At 49.2% G+C, this 22,905-nt stretch overlaps 1 protein-coding gene across 1 annotated transcript in view; it reads left to right on the forward strand.

Moving 5' to 3' along the window:
- LOC138845934 (zinc finger protein 286A-like) overlaps nucleotides 1–22,905 on the forward strand; it is a 168,343-nt gene that overhangs the window by 61,397 nt on the left and 84,041 nt on the right. The window contains exon 7 of the mRNA XM_070059984.1: nucleotides 13,727–13,811. The gene's annotated coding sequence lies outside the window, so the exon portion shown is untranslated. The remainder of the gene's footprint in view (nucleotides 1–13,726; nucleotides 13,812–22,905) is intronic.

The raw sequence follows: 22,905 nt of genomic DNA on the forward strand, positions 1-22,905 counted from the left end.
CTGTCAAATAAAAAAAAAGAAATCGGTTGCATTCCCAACAAAGAAAGGAAGGGAAGAAGGGAGGAAAGACAAGGGCTGGGCATTGTGGCATAATAGGTGCCTAGTTCAAGTCCCGGCTACTCCATGCTTCTGATCCAACTTTCTCTAATGCACCCCAGGAGGCAGTAAAAGCTGGCCCAATACTTGGGTCCCTGTCACCCTGATGGAGTTCCTGGCCCCTGGTTTTGACCTGGTTCAGCCTTGGCTATGTAGCCATTTGGGGAGTGAACCAGCAGATGGCAGATCTCTCTCTCTCTGCCTTATTTAAAAAAATCTGTGTTTATATATAGTAACAATGAACAACCGAAAAAAGAAATTGAGGAAACAGTTTCAGAGTAGGTATTTGGAAGAGTGGTTAAGATGGCATTTGGGGCACCTGCGTTCTGTGTCAGAGTGCCTGGGTTCGAGTCCCAGTTCCACTTCCAATTCCAGCTTCCTGCTGATGTGCACCCTGGGAGGCAGCAGGTAATGTCCTAGGTACTTGGGTTCTTCCACCCACATAGGAGACCTGAATTGAGTTGTGGGCATTTGGGGAGTAAACATACAGATGGAAGATTTCTCTCTCTCTCTCTCTCTTTCTCTCTCTCTCTCTCTCTCTCTCTCTCTGTGTGTGTGTGTGTGTGTTGCTTTCATCTAAAAAGAAAAAAGTTAAGTGTAAATTTTTTTAGCAATTTCATTTAGAATACCATCTAAAAGAATAAAATACCTAGGAATTAACCAAGGTGGCTAAACAACTTGTGCACTGAAAATATTAAAGACTTTGCTGAAATTAAAGAAGGTACAAATAAATGGAAAGAAATGTTATCTTCATGGATAGGAAGACAATTTTTTTAAGATTTATTTATTTATTTGAAAGAGTTACAGAGACAGAGACAGAGAGAGAGTCTTCCATCCACCGGTTCACTCCCCCAATGGCCATGATGGCTGAGCTGTGCCGATCTGAAGCCAGGAGCCAGGAGCTTCTTCCAGGTCTCCCATGTGGGTGCAGAGGCCCAAGGACTTGGGCCATCTTCTACTGCTTTCCCAGGCCACAACAGAGAGCTGGATCGGAAGTGGAGCAACTGGGACTCGAACCGGCGCCCATATGGGATGCCAGCACTGCAGGTGGGGGATTTACTCACTACGCCACAGCGCTGGCCCCAAGACAATAATTGTAAGCATTTATTTATTTGAGAGGCAGGGAGGCTGTTGTCTGCTGGTTCACTCTGCAGTTGCTCACATGGCAAAGTCTGAAGCTGGCAACCAGGAACTCAACCCCAGGTCTCCCACATGGTGGCAGCAATTCAGTTCCTTGAGCCATCCCTGCCTCCCAGGGTCTACACTGACCAGGAAGCTGAAGGAGGAGCCGGGACCGGGCATCGCATGCAGGTTGTCCAATATAGAATGCGTTTTAACCCTGGGTTCAACATCTACCCTGCAAGACTTACTATTTTGGAGACAATGATACTGCCTTAAGTTATAGATACAGTTCAATCCCATTCCAGATCCCAATGACATATTTTGCAGAAACAGACAAATCCATCCTGAGATTCACATAAGATCTTAGGGGAACCTACACAGTCAAAGCGAGCTTAGAAAAAAGCAGAGCTGGAGGGTTCACACTTTCCTGGTTTCAGAACTTACTATAAAACTGAGGCTACTAACACAGTATAGGGGCCGGCGCTGTGGCACAGCAGGTAAAGCTACCGCCTGCAGCGCCAGCGGCCCATATGGGCACTGGTTTGAGTCCCGGCTGCTCCACATCCAATCCAGCTCTTCTGTGGCCTGGGAAGACAGTGGAAGTTGGCCAAGTCCTTGGGCCCCTGCACCCGTGTGGGAGACCTGGAAGAAGCTCCTGACTCCTGGCTTTGGATCAGCTCAGCTCCAGCTGTTGTGACCATTTAGGGAATGAACCAATGGATGGAGGACTTTCTCTCTCTCTCTCTCTCTCTGCCTCTCCTTCCCTCCCTCCTTCTCTCCCTCTCTGAAACTCTGTCTTTTAATTAAATAAATAAGTCTTTTAAAAAAAGTGTGATACTAACATAGCCATAGACAGACCAGTGGAATAAAATAAACCCCCCATTTATTAATTGATTTTCAATAAAGGTGCCAAGAATATTTAGTGGGGACAGATGGAGCTGGGAAAATGCTATCAACATGCAAAAGTATGACGTTCCACCCTTATCTTACACCACATACAAAAATCAGCTCCAGGACTGGGCAAATGGCCTCGCTGTTAAGACCTTGGTTGGGATGCCCAGGTCCCTTATCAGAGTGCATGAGCTGGACTCCTGGCTCTGGCTCCTCACCCCAGTTTCCTGTGCTGTGGACTCCAGGAGGCAGCAGTGATAACTCAAGTGTTTGGGTCCCTGCTGCCCACATGGGAGACCTGGATTGAGTTTCTGGCTCCCAGCCCAGCCTTTGTGGGCATTTGAAGAGTTAAACTGGACAGGAATGATTTTTGGATGGGAGGTCTCTCTGTCTCTTTCTTTGCCTTTCAAATACTTTTTTTAAAATTAATTCCAGATGGATCAAAGACTTAAACAAATGATCAAAAAAAATATAAAACGTCTTTGAATTAGGGGCTGGTGCTGTGGCGTAGCAGGTAGAGCCACCGCCTGCAGTGCCAACATCCGATTTGGGTGCCATTTCAAGTGCTGGCTACTCCACTTCTGATCCAGCTCTCTGCTGTGGCCTGGGAAAGCAGTGGAAGATGGGCCAAGTCCTTTGTCCCTTGCACCCGTGTGGGAGACCTGGAAGAAGCTCCTGGCTCCTGGCTTCGGATTGGCACAACTCCAGCTATTGCAGACATCTGGGGAGTGAACCAATGGAGGAAGACTCCCCCCACACCCCCTTCTCTGTAACTCTACCTTTCAAATAAAGAAAATAAATCTTAAAAAAAAGTTGTAGAGGAAAACAGGGAAAAGCCTTCACGGCATCAGATTTATCAATGATGTCTCAAATATGACACCAAAAGCATAGACAGCAAAAGAAAATGAATAGATACATAGGACTTAATTGGAATTGAAAACGTGTGTTGGGGGCTGGTGCCATGGCTCACTTGGTTAATCCTCCGCCTGTGGCGCCGACATCCCATTTGGGTACCAGGTTCTAGACCTATTCCAGTCCAGCTCTCTGCTGTGGTCTGGGAAGGCAGTGGACGATGGCCCAAGTCCTTGGGCTCCTGCATCTGCATGGGAGACCAGGAGGAAGCACCTGGCTCCTGTCTTCGGATCGGCATAGCTCTGGCCATAATGGCCATTTGGGGGGTGAACCAATGGAAGGAAAACTTTTCTCTCACTCTCTCTCACTTTCTAACTCTGCCTGTCAAATAAAAAATAAAAAAAAAAGAATTCCCATAAAAAAAAAAGTATGTGCCTGAAAGGACATCATCAAGAGAGTGGAAAGACTGCCCACTGCATTGAACTGTGAAGTTGAGGGCAGGTGTTAAGTCACTGCGTGGCACACCCATACCCCATGGTGGAGCCCCTGAGGTTGGGTCCTGGCTCTGCTTCCAATCCAGCTTCCCGCTAACGCATGCCCTGGGAGGCAGCAGTGAGGACTCAAGTACTTTGGTGTCTGCTGCTCACATGGGAGACCTGGATAGGGTTCCAGGCTCCCGGCTTCTGGCTGTTGCAGGCATCGGGGAGTAAACCAGCGGATGGAAGATCTGTCGACCTATCTCTGTCTCTCCCTGTCTGTCTGCCTTTCAAGTAAATATAAAACAAATTGTTAAATTATATATGTGACAAGGGATTACTATCCAGAATGTATATAAACAACTTCGACAATTCAACAACAAAAAACTACCCAATTAAAAAATGAGCATGGGGAGGAGGCAGTGCTGTGGCTTAGCAGGTAGGGTCGCCACCTGCAGTGCCAGCATCTTGTATGGGTGCTGGTTCGAATCCCCACTGCTCCACTTCCAATCCAGCTCTCTACTGTGTCCTGGGAAAGCAGTAGAAGATGGTCCAAGTGCTTGGACCCTGCACCCACGTGGGAGACCCAGAAGAAGCTCCTGGCTCCTGGCTTCCTATTGACCCAGCTCTGGTTATTGGGGCCATCTGTGGAGTGAACCAGCAGATAGAAAACTCTCTCTCTTTCTGTCTCTCCCCCCCCACCTCTCTCTAGCTCCATCTTTCAAATAAATAAATCTAAAAAAAAAAATTGATCTCAGGCCTATCACTCTCTGAAACGTGGATGTTTGCATACTTTTGCTCCATCTGCCGGCAGAGCCTGAGCGTGGATCTGAATCTCATGTCTTAGGTGAATTCCAGGACTGCCCCATCCTGTCGGTACAGGAGAGGGGCACAGTCACCATCACTTCCACCAAGACTTAATACAATCCACTCTTCCACAGATCCTCAAATACTAATCTAGATGGCCTCTGCGTAAGCTGGAAATGTCTGGGTTTCACTGGCTGCACTTGCTTTTTGCATAATGTACTAGAACTCACCCACCCAAACAAGCTATTCTTACAAGGAGTGACAACATCCTCCAAGAATATAGATATTACCCCCACGTTTGTGCAACTGCCTCTAGTTTGCGTTTTTTTAAAAAGACTTATTTATTTGAAAGTCAGAGCTAGAAGAGAGGGAGAGACAGTGGTGAGGACTGGGAGGGGGGAGAGAGAAAGAGAGAGAGAGAGAGAGATCCTGCATCCCTGGTTCACTCCCAAGATGGCTGCAATAGCCAGGGCCAGGAGCTTCTACCTGGTCTCCCATGTGGGTGGCAGGGGCCCAAGTAGTTGGGTCGTCCTCCGCTGCTTTCCCAGACCATCAGCAAGGAGCTGGGTCGGAAGTGGAGCCCCCTGCACACCTGTATGGGGTGCCGGCATTGAGGGTGGGCGGCTTTACCCACTATGCCATAACACTCAGCATTGAGCAGGGCTCTTGGAAGGATCCTGACACTCGGGCAGATCTTTTTTTTTATTATTTATTTGAGAGGCCGAATTACAGAGAGTGAGAGAGAGAAAAAGAAAGAGATCTTCCATCCACTGATTCACTCCCCAAATGGCCACAACAGCTGGAGCCAGGAGCTTCTTAGAGGTCTCCCATGTGGGTGCAGGGGCCCAAGCACTTGGGTCATCTTCCACTGCTTTCCCAGGCCACAGCAGAGAGCTGGATCAGAAGAGAAGACGCCAAGATGTGAAGCGACACCCATAGGGATGCAGGGGCCACAGTCAGAGGCTTAGCCAACTACGCCACAGCGCCAGCCCCCCCCCCGGGCTGGAGCCAAACCCAGGAGCTCAATCCAGGTCTCCCACGTAGGAGGCATTTGAGACATGGCTGCTGCCTCCGCGTCGTCTGAGTCAGCAGCAGAAAGCTGGATCCAGAGCCAGACACCCTGATGTGGAATGTGGGTATCTTCATGTCTTAACCACTGGACTAAACCTAGCCTGCTCCAAGGTTTGGGGAGATCGTAACCAAAAAGTCCTCTGATGGCACCAGCCTGGCAAGCAAGGAGGCCATGGAGAGGGCAAGGGAGAGATGCAAAAGCACTTCCGGGTCAGCGAGGGTTAAGAGCCAGATAGACCAGGACTTGTGCCACTCCCTTCCCCTCTAAGGTGTCAGTGTTGGGAAGAGGTGACTCACTCCCAGGTCAAGTTCAGGCACAGTGTGGGTTTTGTCTGGGGCCAGCAGCCTCCTGGCGGGAGGCCCATCCTTTAGGAAGCAGCTCTGGCTGTGTGGCCCCATCCTAGCCATCCAGGGGACAGGCCAGGTGTCCCTGCATGGGAGGTGGCCTGGGGGTGGGGGTGGGGCCCCACCATGTACCTTGTCATCCCCTTCACACAAGTCTGGCTGCGGCAGACCGAGATTGCACTTGGGCAGGGCCATGAGGGACACAGTCTTGGGAGGCTTAATAGAGGAAATATTAAATCAATGAAACCTCATTTCCAAGGTCGGTTCAGCGGCAGAATCCATTAACTTTATATTCACCCTCTGCTTCCCTCTAATAAAAACCCGGGAGGAGTTCAGAGGCATGATAACTTGTCCGCAATGTCAGCGTGTGCTATTCAATTACTGAGATTCTGAGTTTCTGAGCTAAAAGATAAAGACTCATTTGGATTATGAAAAGCCAATGCCGAAAGAACACTTCTTTCTCTCCCCCCCCCCCCCGCCATGCAGGGAACGCTGCACAAACACGGCCGCGAGGGTCTGGCTCCGCCAGGGAGGCTGACAAAGGAGGGTAAATCAGCTCTCTCTCCTCCTCATATAAAAGACTCCCCAGCAAAAGGGAACACTAAGGCCACTCAGTACGGGCACCAGTCTCCGTCCAGTCCCGTCCCCAGGCCAGAGGAAAGACCTGTCAGGCCAGAGTTCAGTGCCCCCCTCCCCCTCCCCATGTCTTTGGTCGCATAAATGCAAAAATAAAACCTGGCGTGGCCCAGAGCTGGGGATGGGTTAGGGTCAAGGATCCACTGCCCCTGGTTGCAGAGTGCCAGCCTCTGTGGTGATGCTCTTGGCCAAAGGCTGGATAGGACAGGGCTGTGGAGGGCTGGGGGTGATCAGATTCAGCTCCCGTTAAACCCCAGCTCAAGAGTGGCTTGTCCTCTGGATGCTGTTGCCATGGCATTGTGGTCTTTCAGAAAGGCTGCCTCCCACCTGGTATGGACAAGGGCCAGGATGCCCTGGCACCTTGACCCTGACAGCAGCGACAGTTCTCTCCTGGACACGGCTGCGCCTCCCACCCGCCCCTCCCCAGCAGTCAGAAACCTAGGGCAGCCCTGCTGGGAGGGGCCTCACAGTCCAGTGGCTTGGCTTCCTGGCTGCTGCTTCCTGCCCTTTGAAGTTAAAAGGTGCGACTTTAGGAACAGCCCAGCACCAGAAGGAAAAGAAGCCTGGTTTTAGCCTTGCACATTCAGCCTCTTCTGTTTGATGAGGATGAGGAGAAAACAGCCGAATTATCCACCTCTCCGGTGGTGAAGGGGGCCGGGAGGAAGGAGCAGCATTCAAGGGGTGACCAGTGAGGGCCATAGGCTTCTATGAGCCAGGCAGAGGGCGAAACTGATGCCAGCCACCTACAGGGAGCCATTATTGCCAACTGCTTCAGGACCCTGCCCTGTCTCTGGAGAGCCCAGAGAATCAACTCACGCCCACTCTCAGGGCTGTGTTTCTCCTTCTGCAACTTTGTTTTCTTTTTCCCTTGCCTGTATTTATTTTCATCTTGCTTGAAAGGTGCACACAGAGAGGTCTTCCATCGGCTGGTTTGCTCCCCAAATAGTTACCTGCAACAGGTGGAGCTGGACCAGGCCCTAGCCAGGAGCCTGGAACTCAGTGTGGGTCTCCCATGTGTGGGTGGCAGGGACCCAAGTACGTGAGCCTCCATCTGCTGTCTCCACAGGTGCCCTTTAGGCAGGAAGCTGGAAGCAGAAGCAAGGCCAGGACTCGGACCCAAGTGCTCCGATGTGGGATGCAGGGGTCCCAAGTGGTGTTTTAATGGCTGCTCCAAATGCCTGCCCTTGTCTGTGACTTTAAGTACAACCACGTGGTCCCAGAGCCGTTTCCTTGAGATTGACAGAAGCCTGGAGTGTACCATGCACAATCCTTAGAGCTAAGGAGAGAGAGCTGTTAAGTCCCTGCCTTCAGAGGGGATTATGGGAAGAGGCAGACAGGCAGTCGGTCCTGGGATAGTCCAGCTTGGCCTGGGACAGAGGACAGCCACAGCACTCTGAGCACTTGCACACCTGTGCCCTGGTGCCAAGAGGCTGCAGAGGGAACCAACAGACAGCGTGCCAGACAGCGGGCTCTTCAAGGAGGGCACCCAGGGCCAGTGCTGTGGTGTAGTAGGTTAAGCCTCCACCTGCAGTGCCGGCATTCCATATGGGCACCGCTTCCTGTCCTGGCTACTCCTTTTCTGATCCAGCTCTCTGCTATGGCCTGGGAAAGCTGTGGAAGATGGCCCAAGTGCCTTATCCCCCTGCACCCATGTGGCAGACCCAGAAGAAGCTCCTGGTTCCTGGCTTTGGATTGGCCCAGCTCCAGCCATTACAGCCATTTGGGGAGTGAACCAGCAGATGGAAGACCTCTCTCTCCCTGTCTCTTCCTCTCTCTGTAACTCTGCCTCTCAAATAAATAAGTAAATCTTTTTAAAAAGGAGGTGGGGGCATACAGAGACAGACAGGCCAGAGTCTGCGACCACCCAGAGGAAGCACCCATGTCCCTATATCTCTCTCCCCAGCTAGAGAGAGCACAGGGGCAGGGCATGAGACAGAGCAGGATCCCCAAACTCGCTGCATAGAGGAATCACCCAGGAAACATTTAAAAGAATCTTATTGCTTGGTGCCATGCTGTGCCATTCAAATCAGAACCTGTGGGGCTGAGGCTCAGGTGGTGTTGTGTGCCCAAGCTCCCCAGGTGGTGCTCATGGGCAGCCAGGCTGGGAATGCTGACAAGATCACCTCTCCGACATAAGCGGAAGCCAAGGGAGATGTGGCCCAGAGCTCACAGCCCAAAGGGCAGGGACTCAGGTGACACTGGTCCCAGTCCAGGGCCTGCTGTTCCCTCTGCTTCTCCGGACTGTTGGCATGCCCTGGCAAGCGGGCTGCGTCTCCCTGTTCCCTCCAGCCCAGCAGGCCATCGGCTCATGCATACTTTTTTCTTTTCCTTTTGATGACTTTTTTTAATTTTTGTAGTAGAATATAGATAACATAAAATTTACCGTCATAGCCATTTTAAGTGTGCAGCTCAGTGGTTAAGTACATTCGCTCTGTGAGGGAACCATCATCACCATCCAGCTCCACGGGACTTCCATCTTCCCCGGCTACAGCTCTGCCCATTAAACACTGGCTCCCCATGTCTGACAGCCGCTCTGCTACTTCCTCTCTCCAAATGCGATTCTCCTGAGTGTCTCATATGAGTGGAATCATACTTTGTCCTTTTGGTTTTTCTCTTCTTCTTTTTTTTTTTTTTAAACATGGCCTCCAAGCCAGGTGAGGGTGGAACTTGTTAAATTTATTTATTTATTTAATTGAAAGATTTACAGAAAGAGAGGGCGAGATGAGAGAGAAAGATCTTCCATCTGCTTGATCACTCCCCGAGATGGCCGCAACAGCTGGCTCTGGGCCAGGCCAAAGCCAAGAGCCAGGAGTTTCATCTGGGTTTCCCACATGGGTAGAAAGGGCCCAAACACCTGGGCCATTTTCTGCTGCTTTTCCCAGGCCATAAGCAAGGAGCTGGAACCAAAGTGGAGCAGCCAGAACTTGAACTGGTGCCCTTGTGGGATGCTGGCATTGCAGGTGGTGGCTTTACCCGCTGTGCCACAATTCTGACCCCTGAATTTTTTTAAAGATTATTTATTCACTTGAAAGACAGAGTTACACACACACACACACACACACACACACACACAGGGAGGGGGGAGAGGGAGAGAGAGAAAATCTTCCATCAGCTGGTTCACTTCCCAAATGCAGGCACCCAAGCACTTAGGTCATCTTCTACTGATTTCCCAGGCACATTAGCAGGGAGCTGGATTGGAAGTGGAGCAGCCAGGACACGGACTCATGCCCACATGGGATACTAGTAAAGCAGGTGGTAGCTTTACCCACTATACTACAATGTCAGCCCTTGTGTTTGTTTTTTTTTTAATATTTGCTGTTTATTTATTTGAAAGGCAGAGTTACAGAGTGAGAGGGAGGAGAATCTTCATCCACTGATTCACTCCCTAAATGGCCAAAATGGCAGGGGCTGTGTCAGGATGAAGCCAGGATCCAGGAACTTCATCCGGAACTCCCACGTGGGTGCAGGGGCCCAGACACTTGTGGCCATCTTCCACTGCTTTTCCAGGCTCATTAGCAGGGATCTAGATTGGGAGTGGAGCAGCCGGGTCTCAAACCCATCCATGTAGGATGCTGGTGTCACAGGCGGCAGTTTAACCTGCTGTGCCACAGCGCCGGCCCCACACTTTGTCCTTTTGTGATTGCTTATGTCACTCAGCACAGTGTCCTCGGGTTCAGCCACGTTGGAGCAGGTGTCAGATCCCCTCCTGTTTTGAGACCAGTGAGCTACCGTTGCAGGCCTGTAGCATACTTTGTTTCTCCATTCCGCTGTGGGTGGACACTTGGGTTGTTCACACTTTACGGCTATTGTGAGTGACGCTGCTACTGTGAACATGAGTGTTCAAGTACCTTTGTGAGACCCTGCTTACAATTCATTTTTTTTAAATACTTATTTTTATTTATTTGAAAAGCGGAGTTACAGAGAGGCGGAGGGAGGGAGGAAGAGAGAGAGAGAGACAGACAGAGAGGTCTTTCATCTGCTGGTTCACTCCCCAGATGGCCGCAGCAGCTGGAGCTGAGTTGATCCGAAGCCAGGAGTCAGGAACTTCTTCCAGGTCTCCCATGTGGGTGCAGGGGTCCAAGGACTTGGGCCATCTTCCACTGCTTTCTCAGGCTATATCAGAGAGCTGGATCGGAAGTGGAGCAGCCGGGACTAGAACTGATGCCCATATGGGATGCTGGCACTGCAGGCGGCAGCTTAACTAGTGACTAAATGTAATACTTGCACATTTTTATGGGGTACCGTGCAGCATTTCAACACAGCATAGCATACATATATCCCATACATATATCCAATCCAGAATTAGCATTTGCATCCCCTTCTCTGTGTTTGGGCTTACCCAGCCCTCCCTTCCAGTTCCTCCTGCAGTATCCAATACATTGTTGTGAACCAGGTGCCCCACTGTGCTGAGGAACAGGAGAATCTATTATTTCCCACCTTTTCCAACCTCCTCTCCCCCACCCCCACCCCCATTCCCACCCTGTGGTAATCACTATCAAAGCTCAGATTGACTTTTTAAAAAAAAAAATTTATACTTAGAGCATAAGTGTGTTATTTGTCTCCCTATGTCCAGCCTATACCACTTAACATAACGACCTCCAAGTCCACTCAGCTGCGGCAGATGTCAAGATATCACTCTTTTTCATGGCTGAGTAATATTACCTCGAGTGTTTATGCCACCATTTCATTCTCTCTTCCTCCCACTGTGGGCACTTAGGTTGATCCCATATCTTGGCGAGTGGAAACAGTTCCATAGGTATCTGGTTTTGAGGGCTCGTCAGGGTGGCTGCACTGTGTACTTTCCCACCTGCCGTGCACAGGGGTTTCAATTCTTCCACATTCTCAGTAACACCTGCTACCTACCTATCCATCCATCCATCCATCCATCCATCTATCCATCCATCTATCTACCTACATATTTATGGTGATAACCATCCTAATTGATAGCATATGCCACCTCACTGTGGTTTTGATCTGCATTTCCCTAATGCTTAGTGGTGTTAAACACCTTTCCGTGTATTTCTTGGCTACTAACATATCTTCTTTGGAAAACTGGCTGTTCAAGACTTTTCTCAATTTTACGTATTTATTATTTTTTTTTAATTTTTTTTATTTTTTGACAGGCAGAGTGGACAGTGAGAGAGAGAGACAGAGAGGAAGGTCTTCCTTTGCCATTGGTTCACCCTCCAATGGCTGCTGCAGCTGGTGCGCGGCGGCCGGCGCACCGCGCTGATCCGATGGCAGGAGCCAGGTACTTATCCTGGTCTCCCATTGGGTGCAGGGCCCAAGCACTGGGGCCATCCTCCACTGCACTCCCAGGCCACAGCAGAGAGCTGGCCTGGAAGAGGGGCAACCAGGACAGAATCTGGCGCCCCGACCGGGACTAGAACTCGGTGTGCCGGCGCCACAAGGCGGAGGATTAGCCTAGTGAGCCGCGGCGCCGGCCCGTATTTATTTTTAAGTTACTTATTTGAGAGAGAGTGCACACAGGCACAAGTGAGCAAATTCCCATCTGCTGGTTCACTCCCTGAGTGCTCACAGGACCCCTGCCTGGGGTTGACTGGGAGCCGGGTATTCAGTCCACCAAGTGGGTGGCAGGGACTCAATTACTTGAGCCTTCACGGCTGCCCCTCAGGGTCTGCGTTGGCAGGAAGATGGGGTCAGGAGCCAGGGATGGGATTGGAATCGGGTACTCTGGTGTGGGTTGGGGCTGTCTGAACCGCTATGCCAAATACCTGCCCATCCCCATTTCTAACCTGGGTAGTTCTGTTGTCAGGGATCATAGATGTTCTTTCTGTGTTCTGGAGATCTGCCTTGTGCCGCATGCATGAGGTGCAAATATTGTCTCCCATTCCGTGGGTTGCTTTTCACTCTGTCCATTGTGTCCTTTGATGCACAGGAGGTTTTCATGTTGAAAGTTTAAGTTCCCTAGTTTTTTCCTTTTGTTGCCTATGCCTTTGGTGTTCGAACCAGGAAATCACTGTCAAATCCAACACTGTGAACCTTTCCCGCTGTGTTTTCTAAGAATTCTGCAGCTGTCGCTCTTAGGTTTACATCTTGGGATTCATTTGTGCATATGGTGCAAGAGAAAGGTTCACTCTTTTTTTTGTTTTGTTTTTGCATGTGGAAAGGCAGTTTTCCCAGCACCGTTTGTTGAAAAGGTTGTCCAGATGGGGGGCTGGCGCTGTGGCGCAGTGGGTTAATGCCCTGGCCCGCAGTGCCGGCATCCCTTCTGAGCACCGGTTCTAGTCCTGGCTGTTCCTCTTCTGATCCAGCTCTCTGTTATGGCCTGGGATAGCTGTGGAGGATGGCCTAATTCCTTGGGCTCCTGCACCCACGTGGGAGAGCTGGAAGAAACTCCTGGCTTCGGATCAGCACAGCTCTGGCTGCTGCAGCCATCTGGGGAGTGAACCAGCAGATAGAAGACCTCTCTCTCTGTCTCTACCTCTCTCTGTAACTCTTTCAAATAAAATAAATCTTAAAAAAAAGTTTGTCCAGGGGCCGGCATTGTGGTGTAGTGGGTAAAGCCACCGCATGTGATACTGGCATCCTGTGTTGGTGCTGGTTCGAGTCCCAGCTCCTCCACTTCCAATCCAGCTACCTGCTAATGCACATGGGAAAGCAGTAGAAGATGGCCCAAGTGCTTGGGCCCCTGCACCCATGTAGGAGACCCAGAGGAAGCTCCTGGCTCCTGGCTTCAGTCTGGCCCAGCCCTGATTTGTTGCAGCCGTTTGGGGAATGAACCAGAGGATGGAAGATCTCCCTCCCACCCCACCCTATCCTGCCTGTGTAACTCTGCCTTTCAAATAAATAAAACTAAATCTTTGGGGAAAAAAGAAAAAAGAAAAAAAGTTGTCCTTTTCTCTACTGAGTGGGCAGCAGGTTGTTTTGTGCGTGGTGTGATACAGTGTGCCCATGGCACCTGATACCACACCCACCATGGTTTACTAAATGATGGTCCTTTCTCCCCTCCCCTTTTTCATTTTTTTAAGATTTTATTTATTAATTTGAGAGGTAGAGTTACAGACAGTGAGAGGGAGAGACAGAGAAAAAGGTCTTCCATCCACTGGTTCACTCCCCAGGTGTCCGCAACAGCCAGAGCTGAGTCAATCCAAAGCCAGGAGCTTCTTCCAGGTCTCCCACATGGGTGCAGAAGCCCAAGGACTTGGACCATCTTCTGCTTTCCCAGACCACAGCAGAGAGCTGGATCGGAAGTGGAACAGCTGGGACCCGAACCAGCACCCATAGGGGATGCCAGTCCTTGGGCCAGATCTGTCCCCAGTGTGTGTTCCCTCATGAAAGCAGCCCCGTTGGCTCCACCCATCTTGCTTGGGAAGAGAATGGGGGAGTCTGGTCTCTCCCCTTTTCCTGCCAGCACCACCCCTTTCTTCGAGGAGAATGTAAACCCATCTCTCTTTCTGATTCCACAGAAAAGGCGACAGACGGCTCCTTGCAGAGCAAGGACTGGACACTGAACATGGAGATCTGTGACATCATCAATGAGACCGAGGAAGGGTACGTGTGCCTTGGGCCAGGGGCCTCTCTCAAGCCCTGGCATCTTTTTTTTTTTTAGTCTGTTACTTTTGGCATTAAAAAATTTTTTTTTTTTTAGTTTGCTTAGCAAGAGAGATGGGTATAGGGGAGGTGGGGGGGTCTTCAATTTGGTTTGCTCCCCAAATGCCTGCAACAGCCAGGGCTAAGCCAGGCCAAAGCCAGGAGCCTGGAATTCCATCTGGGTCTCCCACATGAGTGGCGGCGGGGAGGGGGGTGGGCCAAGCACTTGAACCATCACCCACTGCCTCCCACAGTGCATGTTCGTCTCCCAGGGTGCGTATTAGCAGGAAGCTGGATGGGAAACGGAGGTGGGACTCAACCCCAAATGCTCCGATGGGAGATACAGCTTGCCCTGCTGCTCCATGGTGCCTGCCCCACTGTTACTCCTAATCGCGTGTCGTTTTCCCATCCATCCTTCTCCCAGCTTCCCCGATGACAGTGCTCAAGGTGGAGCAGTGGTGACCACTTTTAATCCCAAGTGGGGAAGGAACTACCTGGTTCCCTGTCCCTGGTGGCATCTCTTTCTGCCCCTCCTGCCTGTCCCCTGCCGCACCTTGGCAGCCGTGGGGCTGTCTCTGCCCTGGTTTGCTGGGTGACAGGGCCTCTTGAGGGAGGGCCAGGGCATGGTCAGATAAGGCAGGGAATGAGGGGGCACACATGGCACAGGCCGCTGAGCGTTTCCAGCTGTGTAGACTCAGCCCGTAGGGTTGCGTCTCATGTTCCCACACTGCTGGATCTCCCAGGTTGCAGGCTGTAGCCTCCCCTTCACTCTGTTTGTCCTGTGGTTAGCCCCTCTGCCCACCCCATGGACACTTTGCTGTCATCACGCTCTGTGAACCGCCTCCAGGGTGGTGAGGAGAACAGATGGGAGAGGAGAGTCCCCAGGGGGCACCCAGAAGCACAGGCCATGTCAGCACCAAAGTGACTCTGGCTCTGACTTCCAGTGAAGTCTGGCCATGGCCCGACCCTTGTCTCAAAGAGACCATGCTGTCCGATGTTGCATTCAGAATGGCCTGGCTGGAGGCAGGCCCCATTCAGAAGCGAGAAAGACCAGGCGGGATCTTAACGTCCTCATCCTGGTGGGGGGCAGGGGTGGTGGCCTTGACCGAGGGGATTCCGATTCCATTCTGGGTGCCTCTGGGAGGGAGAAGTCAGTTGGGGGCTTGCTGGTGTGGGAAGTGAGCAGAAAGGGCTGCACAGCCACAGCTGGAGCCACCACTTCCTAGGTGGAGCAGACTGGGGACGGAGCCGCCAGCTAAGCTCACAGGGCAGACAGCAGCATCAGGAGTGCACAGGGACCTGTGCTGTCTGTGAGCTGGTGGGGAGGGTTCCAGTTAAAGGTGACACACTTTGCCTGCCAGTGGGGGTGGTCTGCTCAGGGCCCAGGCACGCGGCCACTCACAGGTGGCTGCTGGTGCAGTCACTCGGCTCGGACTGCCCACCATCCTCCTGACCTCCCACTTGGGATGTTTTCTTCCTCATGGCCCCTGGGGATCAGCGGATGGGGGGGTATAAGGGCTCTAGGACACCAAGGTTAATGGGCTAGCCCACCCTCAAGCATCCCCTACTGGCTCAGAGGAAGAACAGGCTTTGGGCTGTGCCCCCAGGCTGACAGCAAGAAGAGTCCAGCCACTGAGGGTGACTGGAAAAAAGCCAGTGTGTCTCTGGGCTGAATTCCTGGGTGAGCAGGCAGTCCAGGTGTGTGGCTCTCTGACTTCCATGCCTCCCCCTATGGGCCCACGTCTCTTTCTGCCCCCTTTCTGATCTTCTGGGGAAATGCACAAATACCCAGAAGGCTCTGGGCCAAGGAAACCCAGGGCCCCGGGACCTGCCTCATGCCAGAGGAGCTGCCTGCACCCTTAGCTTCTTTTTTTTTCAAATGCAAAAATCCTGCCGAAACACCAATTTGAACCCAGGAGCTTCTTCCAGGTCTCCCATGCGGGTGCAGGAGCCCAAGGACTGGGGCCATCTTCTACTGCTTTCCTAGGCCACAGCAGAGAGCTGGATGGGAAGAGGAGTAGCCAGGACTCGAACTGGCACCCATGTGAGATGCCAGCGCTGCAGGCTGAAACATCTACATGGATGTTGGAGTCTGTCTTGTCCCACCACGCCCCAGTAGACTGTGAGCTACACCAGGGCAGGACACCATGCCTCAGCCACCTTTTTAGCCCTAGCACCTCTCACGGTCCATCCATAATTGGCTGTGGATAAAAACTGGTTCAGTAAGAGGATCAGGTGGGGAAGGTGCCGAGGCACTCAATCTGATGAGGAACGCAGACCTGTAAATGACAGTCACAGCTCAGCCTGGGCCGCGCTGAGAGAGCCAGCTGCAGGCACCGTGGAGAGGCCACCCTTAGCTACAGAGAGCAGCCCACCCAGCAGCAGCTGACTGGCAGCAGCCAGAGGCTTCTTGGAGGAGGTGATAGCGGAGTGGAGTCTTGTTGGATACCAGCCAAAGAATATCACCCAGGAGGAACCCCTCTTGAGGACTGGTTTTTCTTTACTCTTACAGGGATGAAAAGACCATATTAGGGCCGGCGCCGTGGCTCACTAGACTTATCCTCTGCCTGCGGCACCAGCACCCTGGGTTCTAGTCCCAGTCGGGGCGCTGGATTCTGTCCCGGTCGCTCCTCTTCCTGTCGCTCCTCTTCCTGTCTAGCTCTCTGCTATGGCCTGGGAGTGCAGTAGAGGATGGCCCAGGTGCTTGGACCCTGCACCCGCATGGGAGACCAGGAGAAGCACCTGGCTCCTGCCTTCGGATCAGCGTGGTGCGCCAGCCGCAGTGCGCCAGCCACAGCGGCCATTGGAGGGTGAACCAATGGCAAAGGAAGACCTTTCTCTCTGTCTCTCTCTCCCACTGTCCACTCTGCCTGTCAAAAGAAAAAAAAACATATTGGACTCTGCCTCATTGTGACTGGAGCATCATGGTACATCAGGAGTGCTACTTTTATGCTAATCACTCTGGCATCATCCAGGACAAGATCAAGACCCTCCAAGAAGACCTTGAAGCTCTAGTTACCTGTGGTTGGGCCTTGGGGGATGGCTTCCTTATCTCCTCCCCCTTGTGGGCCCCTTGCTCTCCATTGTCCTTGTAAATTTGTCTAAGATCGCATAGCTGCGCTCCAGTTAATGGTGGTCCAACAACTATATGCCACTCTTCAACAACTGGGTTATGCCGCTCTTTAAGTGCCAGATTGGGAACCCTATACATCCGCCCACGGCCACTGCCAAGATGTAAAGGTATAATACATCATACCCTAAGTTGCTGAGGTAGTAGCCAGTGACGGGTAAGATCCCCTGGGACAGGGGGGCGGAGCCAAGATGGCGGAATAGTGAGGGCATGCACCGATAGGCCGGGAAAATTTAGTTTAATAAAAGTGGAGTTACAGTAGCCTCAGAAAAAGGATCAGGAAAAAATTGCAGAGGAAACTCTTCTGCATCAAGTGGCTGTGACTCGGAGGACCTACTGGGAGAACAAGGTCGCCCACCAGAGAACAAGGTCGCCCACCGCATGGAAGCCGAGCCGCGGGAGCGGCAGTGTCTGCGCGCCAGTGCAGGAAGGGGAGTGGATGTCACACAGACACAAGCGGGGAGAGTTGGGACGCCCAGGGCTCCGAGTCCACACATCAGCGCTGGAAGGGGAGGTGAGCTCAGTAACCCGAGACATTGGCGGGGAAACCGCGGTCAGAATCTAGAGGGGAGCGGGAAAGTGCACCATACTCACTCCAGGAGAGAAGGAAAAAAAGGTGGGGGGTTTCTCTCTCAACAAGGCTGCAAGGCTGCAAGGCCTGCAAGAGTTTGCAAGAGTTTGCAAGAGTTTGTAAGAGTTTGCAAGAGACAAAGAGCAGGCAACCTCTCTGGATTTACATAACAACAGGGGAGAGCTAAAGAACTGAGTCACTACAATTCAGTAGCCTAGGCAACCCAGTGGGAGTCCAGAGGAGAAACAGAGCCTCCACAGACTCTGGGTAGAAGCCAGAGATCGGAAGCTAATTATCATTAATTCTGCACAGCTGTGCGGTGCAGTATTATTCACCCCCTGAATAAATTAAATAAATAAATAATTAGAGAGAGATTTACCACGCATAACCTGAGGGTGTCACCTTTGCACACCCGTAACCCGGAAGAACAAAGCAGAGCTCTCAGGCCACACCCATCTCAAGCCTCCAAGGCTCCTCCAACAGCAGGCAGTCCACTTAACACAGACATAGTATAAAATAAAAAAAAATTAAAAAAAAAGAAACGCACAGTGACGAAAAAAGAATTAAATATGCCAAGCAACAAACACAAAAATCGAGGGAACAAGATCAACGATGACACTATGATGCCTCCAAATAAACAAAACACCCCAAGCCAAGATTATGAAGATGATGAGATAGAAGAAATGCAAGATACGGATTTCAAAAAATGTATGATAAGCACATTTAGAAGTTTTCAAAAGCAAATCCTTGAACTACAGAAATCCTTATTGGACAGGATTGAAAATCTCTCTCGTGAAAATGAAATTTTAAGGAAGAATCAAAATGAAACGCAGAAACTAGTAGAGCAGGAAAGTGTGATAGTGAAGAGAAATCAAAATGAAATGAAGAGCTCAATAGATCAAATGACAAACACATTAGAAAGCCTTAAAAACAGAATGGGTGAAGCAGAAGACAGAATATCAGACTTAGAAGACAGAGCACAGGAAAACATACAGACAAACCAAAGAAAAGAAGAGGAAATTAGAAATCTAAAAAATATTCTTGGGAATCTACAGGATACTATTAAAAAAACCAACATTCAAGTTCTAGGAGTTCCTGAAGGCATGGAGAGAGAGAAAGGATTAGAAGGCGTTTTTAGTGAGATACAAGCAGAGAACTTTCCAGGTTTGGAGAAGGACAGAGACATCCTAGTACAGGAAGCTCATAGAACCCCCAATAAACATGACCAAAAGAGATCCTCACCACGACACGTGGTAATTGAACTTACCACAGTGAAACATAAAGAAAAGATCCTAAAATGTGCAAGAGAGGAACGTCAGATTACTCTCAGAAGATGTCCAATTAGACTCACAGCTGACTTCTCATCAGAAACACTACAGGCTAGGAGGGAATGGCGAGACATAGCACAGGTGCTAAGAGAGAAAAATTGCCAGCCCAGAATATTATATCCTGCTAAGCTCTCATTTGTGAGTGAAGGGGAAATAAAGACCTTCCATAGCAAACAGAAATTGAAAGACTTTGTGGCCACTCGTCCGGCCCTGTAAAAGATACTTAAAGATGTGCTACACTCAGAAACACAGAAACACGGCCATCAATATGAAAGAAGGTAAAGGAAGAAAAACCACCAGTAAAAGAGCATGAGAAGCTCAAAGCATATACTAGAAAATATCTCCGGGAAAATGGCAGGGCAAAGTCACTACGTATCAATAGTCATATTAAACATTAATGGTCTTAATTCTTCAATTAAAAGACACCGATTGGCTGATTGGCTCAAGGAACAAAACCCAACTATTTAGGCCAGCGCCGCGGCTCACTAGGCTAATCATCCACCTAGCGGCGCCAGCACACCGGGTTCTAGTCCCGGTCAGGGCGCCGGATTCTGTCCCGGTTGCCCCTCTTCCAGGCCAGCTCTCTGCTGTGGCCAGGGAGTGCTGTGGAGGATGGCCCCAGTGCTTGGGCCCTGCACCCCATGGGAAACCAGGAAAAGCACCTGGCTCCTGGCTCCTGCCATCGGATCAGCGCGGTGTGCCGGCCACAGCGCGCCGGCCACGGCGGCCATTGGAGGGTGAACCAACGGCTAAGGAAGACCTTCCTCTCTCTCTCTCTCACTGTCCACTCTGCCTGTCAAAAAAAAAAAAAACCAACTATTTGTTGCCTACAAGAAACACATCTCTCTAACAAAGATGCATGCAGACTGAAAGTGAAAGGTTGGAAAAAGAATTCCATGCCAACAGAAACAAAAAAAAGCAGGTGTAGCCATATTAATATCAGACAAAATAAACTTTAATACAAAAACTGTTAAGAGAGACAAAGAGGGGCACTATATAACGATTAAGGGATCAATTCAACAGGAAGATGTAACTATTATAAATGTATATGCACCTAATTACAGGGCACCAGTCTATTTAAAAGATATGTTAAGGGACTTAAAGGGAGATTAGATTCCAATACAATAGTACTGGGGGACTTCAGTACTCCACTCTCAGAAATAGACAGATCAATAGGACAGAAGATCAACAAGGAAACAGCAGATTTAATCGACACTATAGCCCAAATGGATCTAACAGATATCTACAGAACTTTCAATCCTACATCTAAAGACTTTTTTGAAAGTATAAACAAAATTGACACCCCATTGGCCCAACTAACTAAAAAAAGAAGAGAAAAGACCCAAATCAATAAAATCAGAGATGAAAAAGGAAACGTAACAACAGACACCACAGAAATAAAAAGAATCATCAGAAATTACTACAAGGACTTGTATGCCAGCAAACAGGAAAATCTATCAGAAATGGATAGATTCCTGGACACATGCAGTCTACCAAAATTGAACCATGAAGACATAGAAAATCTAAATAGACCCATAACTGAGACAGAAATTGATACAGTAATAAAGGCCCTCCCAACGAAGAAAAGCCCAGGACCAGATGGATTCACTTCTGAATTCGACCAGACATTTAAAGAAGAACTAATTCCATTTCTTCTCAAACTATTCAGAACAATCGAAAAAGAGGGAATCCTCCCAAATTCTTTCTATGAAGCCAGCATCACCTTAATCCCTAAGCCAGAGAAAGATGCAGCACTGAAAGAAAATTATAGACCAATATCCCTGATGAACATAGACGCAAAAATCCTCAATAAAATTCTGGCCAATAGAAGGCAACAACACATCAGAAAGATCATCCACCCAGACCAAGTGGGATTTATCCCTGGTATGCAGGGATGGTTCAGCATTTGCAAATCAGTAAATGTGATTCACCACATTAACAGACTACAGAAAAAAACCATATGATTATCTCAATAGATGCCGAGAAAGCATTCGATAAAATTCAACACACTTTCATGATGAAAACTCTAAGCAAATTGGGTATAGAAGGAACATTCCTCAATACAATCAAAGCAATTTATAAAAAACCCACGGCCAGCATCCTATTGAATGGGGAAAAGTTGGAAGCATTTCCACTGAGATCTGGTACCAGACAGGGATGCCCACTCTCACCACTGCTATTTAACATACTTCCGGAAGTTTTAGCCAGAGCCATCAGACAAGAAAAAGAAATTAAAGGAATACAAATTGAGAAGGAAGAAGTCAAACTATCCCTCTTTGCAGACGATATGATTCTTTACTTAGAGGATCCAAAGAACTCTACTAAGAGACTATTGGAACTCATAGAGGAGTTTGGCAAAGTGGCAGGATATAAAATCAATGCACAAAAATCAACAGCCTTTGTATACACAACCAATGCCATGGCTGAGAAAGAACTGCTAAGATCAATCCCATTCACAATAGCTACAAAAACAATCAGATACCTTGGAATAAACTTAACCAAGGACGTTAAATATCTCTATGATGAGAGTTACAAAACCTTAAAGAAATAGAAGAGGATACCAAAAAATGGAAAAATCTTCCATGCTCATGGATTGGAAGAATCAACATCATCAAAATGTCCATTCTCCCAAAAGCAATTTATAGATTCTATGCAATCCCAATCAGGATACCAAAGACATTCTTCGCAGATCTAGAAAAAATGATGCTGAAATTCATATGGAGACGCAGGAGACCTCGAATAGCTAAAGCAATCTTGTACAACAAAAACAAAGCCGGAGGCATCACAATACCAGATTTCAGGACATACTACAGGGCAGTTGTAATCAAAACAGCATGGTACTGGTACAGAAACAGATGGATAGACCAATGGAACAGAATTGAAACATCAGAAGTCAACCCAAACATCTACAGCCAACTTATAGTTGATCAAGGATCTAAAACCAATTCCTGGAGCAAGGACAGTCTATTCAATAAATGGGGCTGGGAAAACTGGATTTCCACGTGCAGAATCATGAAGCAAGACCCCTACCTTACACCTTACACAAAAATCCACTCAACATGGATTAAAGACTTAAATCTACAACCTGACACCATCAAGTTATTAGAGAACATTGGAGAAACCCTTCAAGATATTGGCACAGGCAAAGAGTTTCTGAAAAAGACCCGTGAGGCACAGGCAGTCAAAGCGAAAATCAACTATTGGGATTGCATCAAATTGAGAAGTTTCTGTACTGCAAAAGAAACAGGAGAGTGAAGAGACAACCGACAGAATGGGAAAAAATATTTGCAAACTATGCAACAGATAAAGGGTTAATAACCAGAATCTACAAAGAGATCAAGAAATTTCACAAAAACAAAACCAACAACCCACTTAAGAGATGGGCCAAGGACCTCAATAGACATTTTTCAAAAGAGGACATCAAAATGGCCAAACAGGCACATGAAAAAATGTTCAAGATCACTAGCAATCAGGGAAATGCAAATCAAAACCACAATGAGGTTTCACCTCAGCCCAGTTAGAATGGCTCACATACAGAAATCTACCAACAACAGATGCTGGCGAGGATGTGGGGAAAAAGGAACACTAACCCACTGTTGGTGGGAATGCAAACTGGTCAAGCCACTATGGAAGTCAGTCTGGAGATTCCTCAGAAACCTGAATATAACCCTACCGTTCGACCCAGCCATCCCACTCCTTGGGATTTACCCAAAGGAATTTAAATTGGCAAACAAAAAAGCGGTCTGCACCCTAATGTTTATTGCAGCACAATTCACAATAGCCAAGACCTGGAACCAACCTAAATGCCCATCAATGGTAGACTGGATAAAGAAATTATGGGATATGTACTCTTTAGAATACTATACCGCAGTAAGAAACAACGAAATCCAGTCATTTGCAACAAAATGGAGGAATCTGGAACACATCAAGCCAGTCCCAAAGGGACAAATACCATATGTTCTCCCTGATCGGTGACAACTGACTGAACACCAAAAAGGAAACCTGTTGAAGTGAAATGGACACTAT

Source organism: Oryctolagus cuniculus, chromosome 17 (genome assembly GCF_964237555.1).
Source record: "Oryctolagus cuniculus chromosome 17, mOryCun1.1, whole genome shotgun sequence".
In the NCBI taxonomy this organism is placed as follows: domain Eukaryota; kingdom Metazoa; phylum Chordata; class Mammalia; order Lagomorpha; family Leporidae; genus Oryctolagus; species Oryctolagus cuniculus.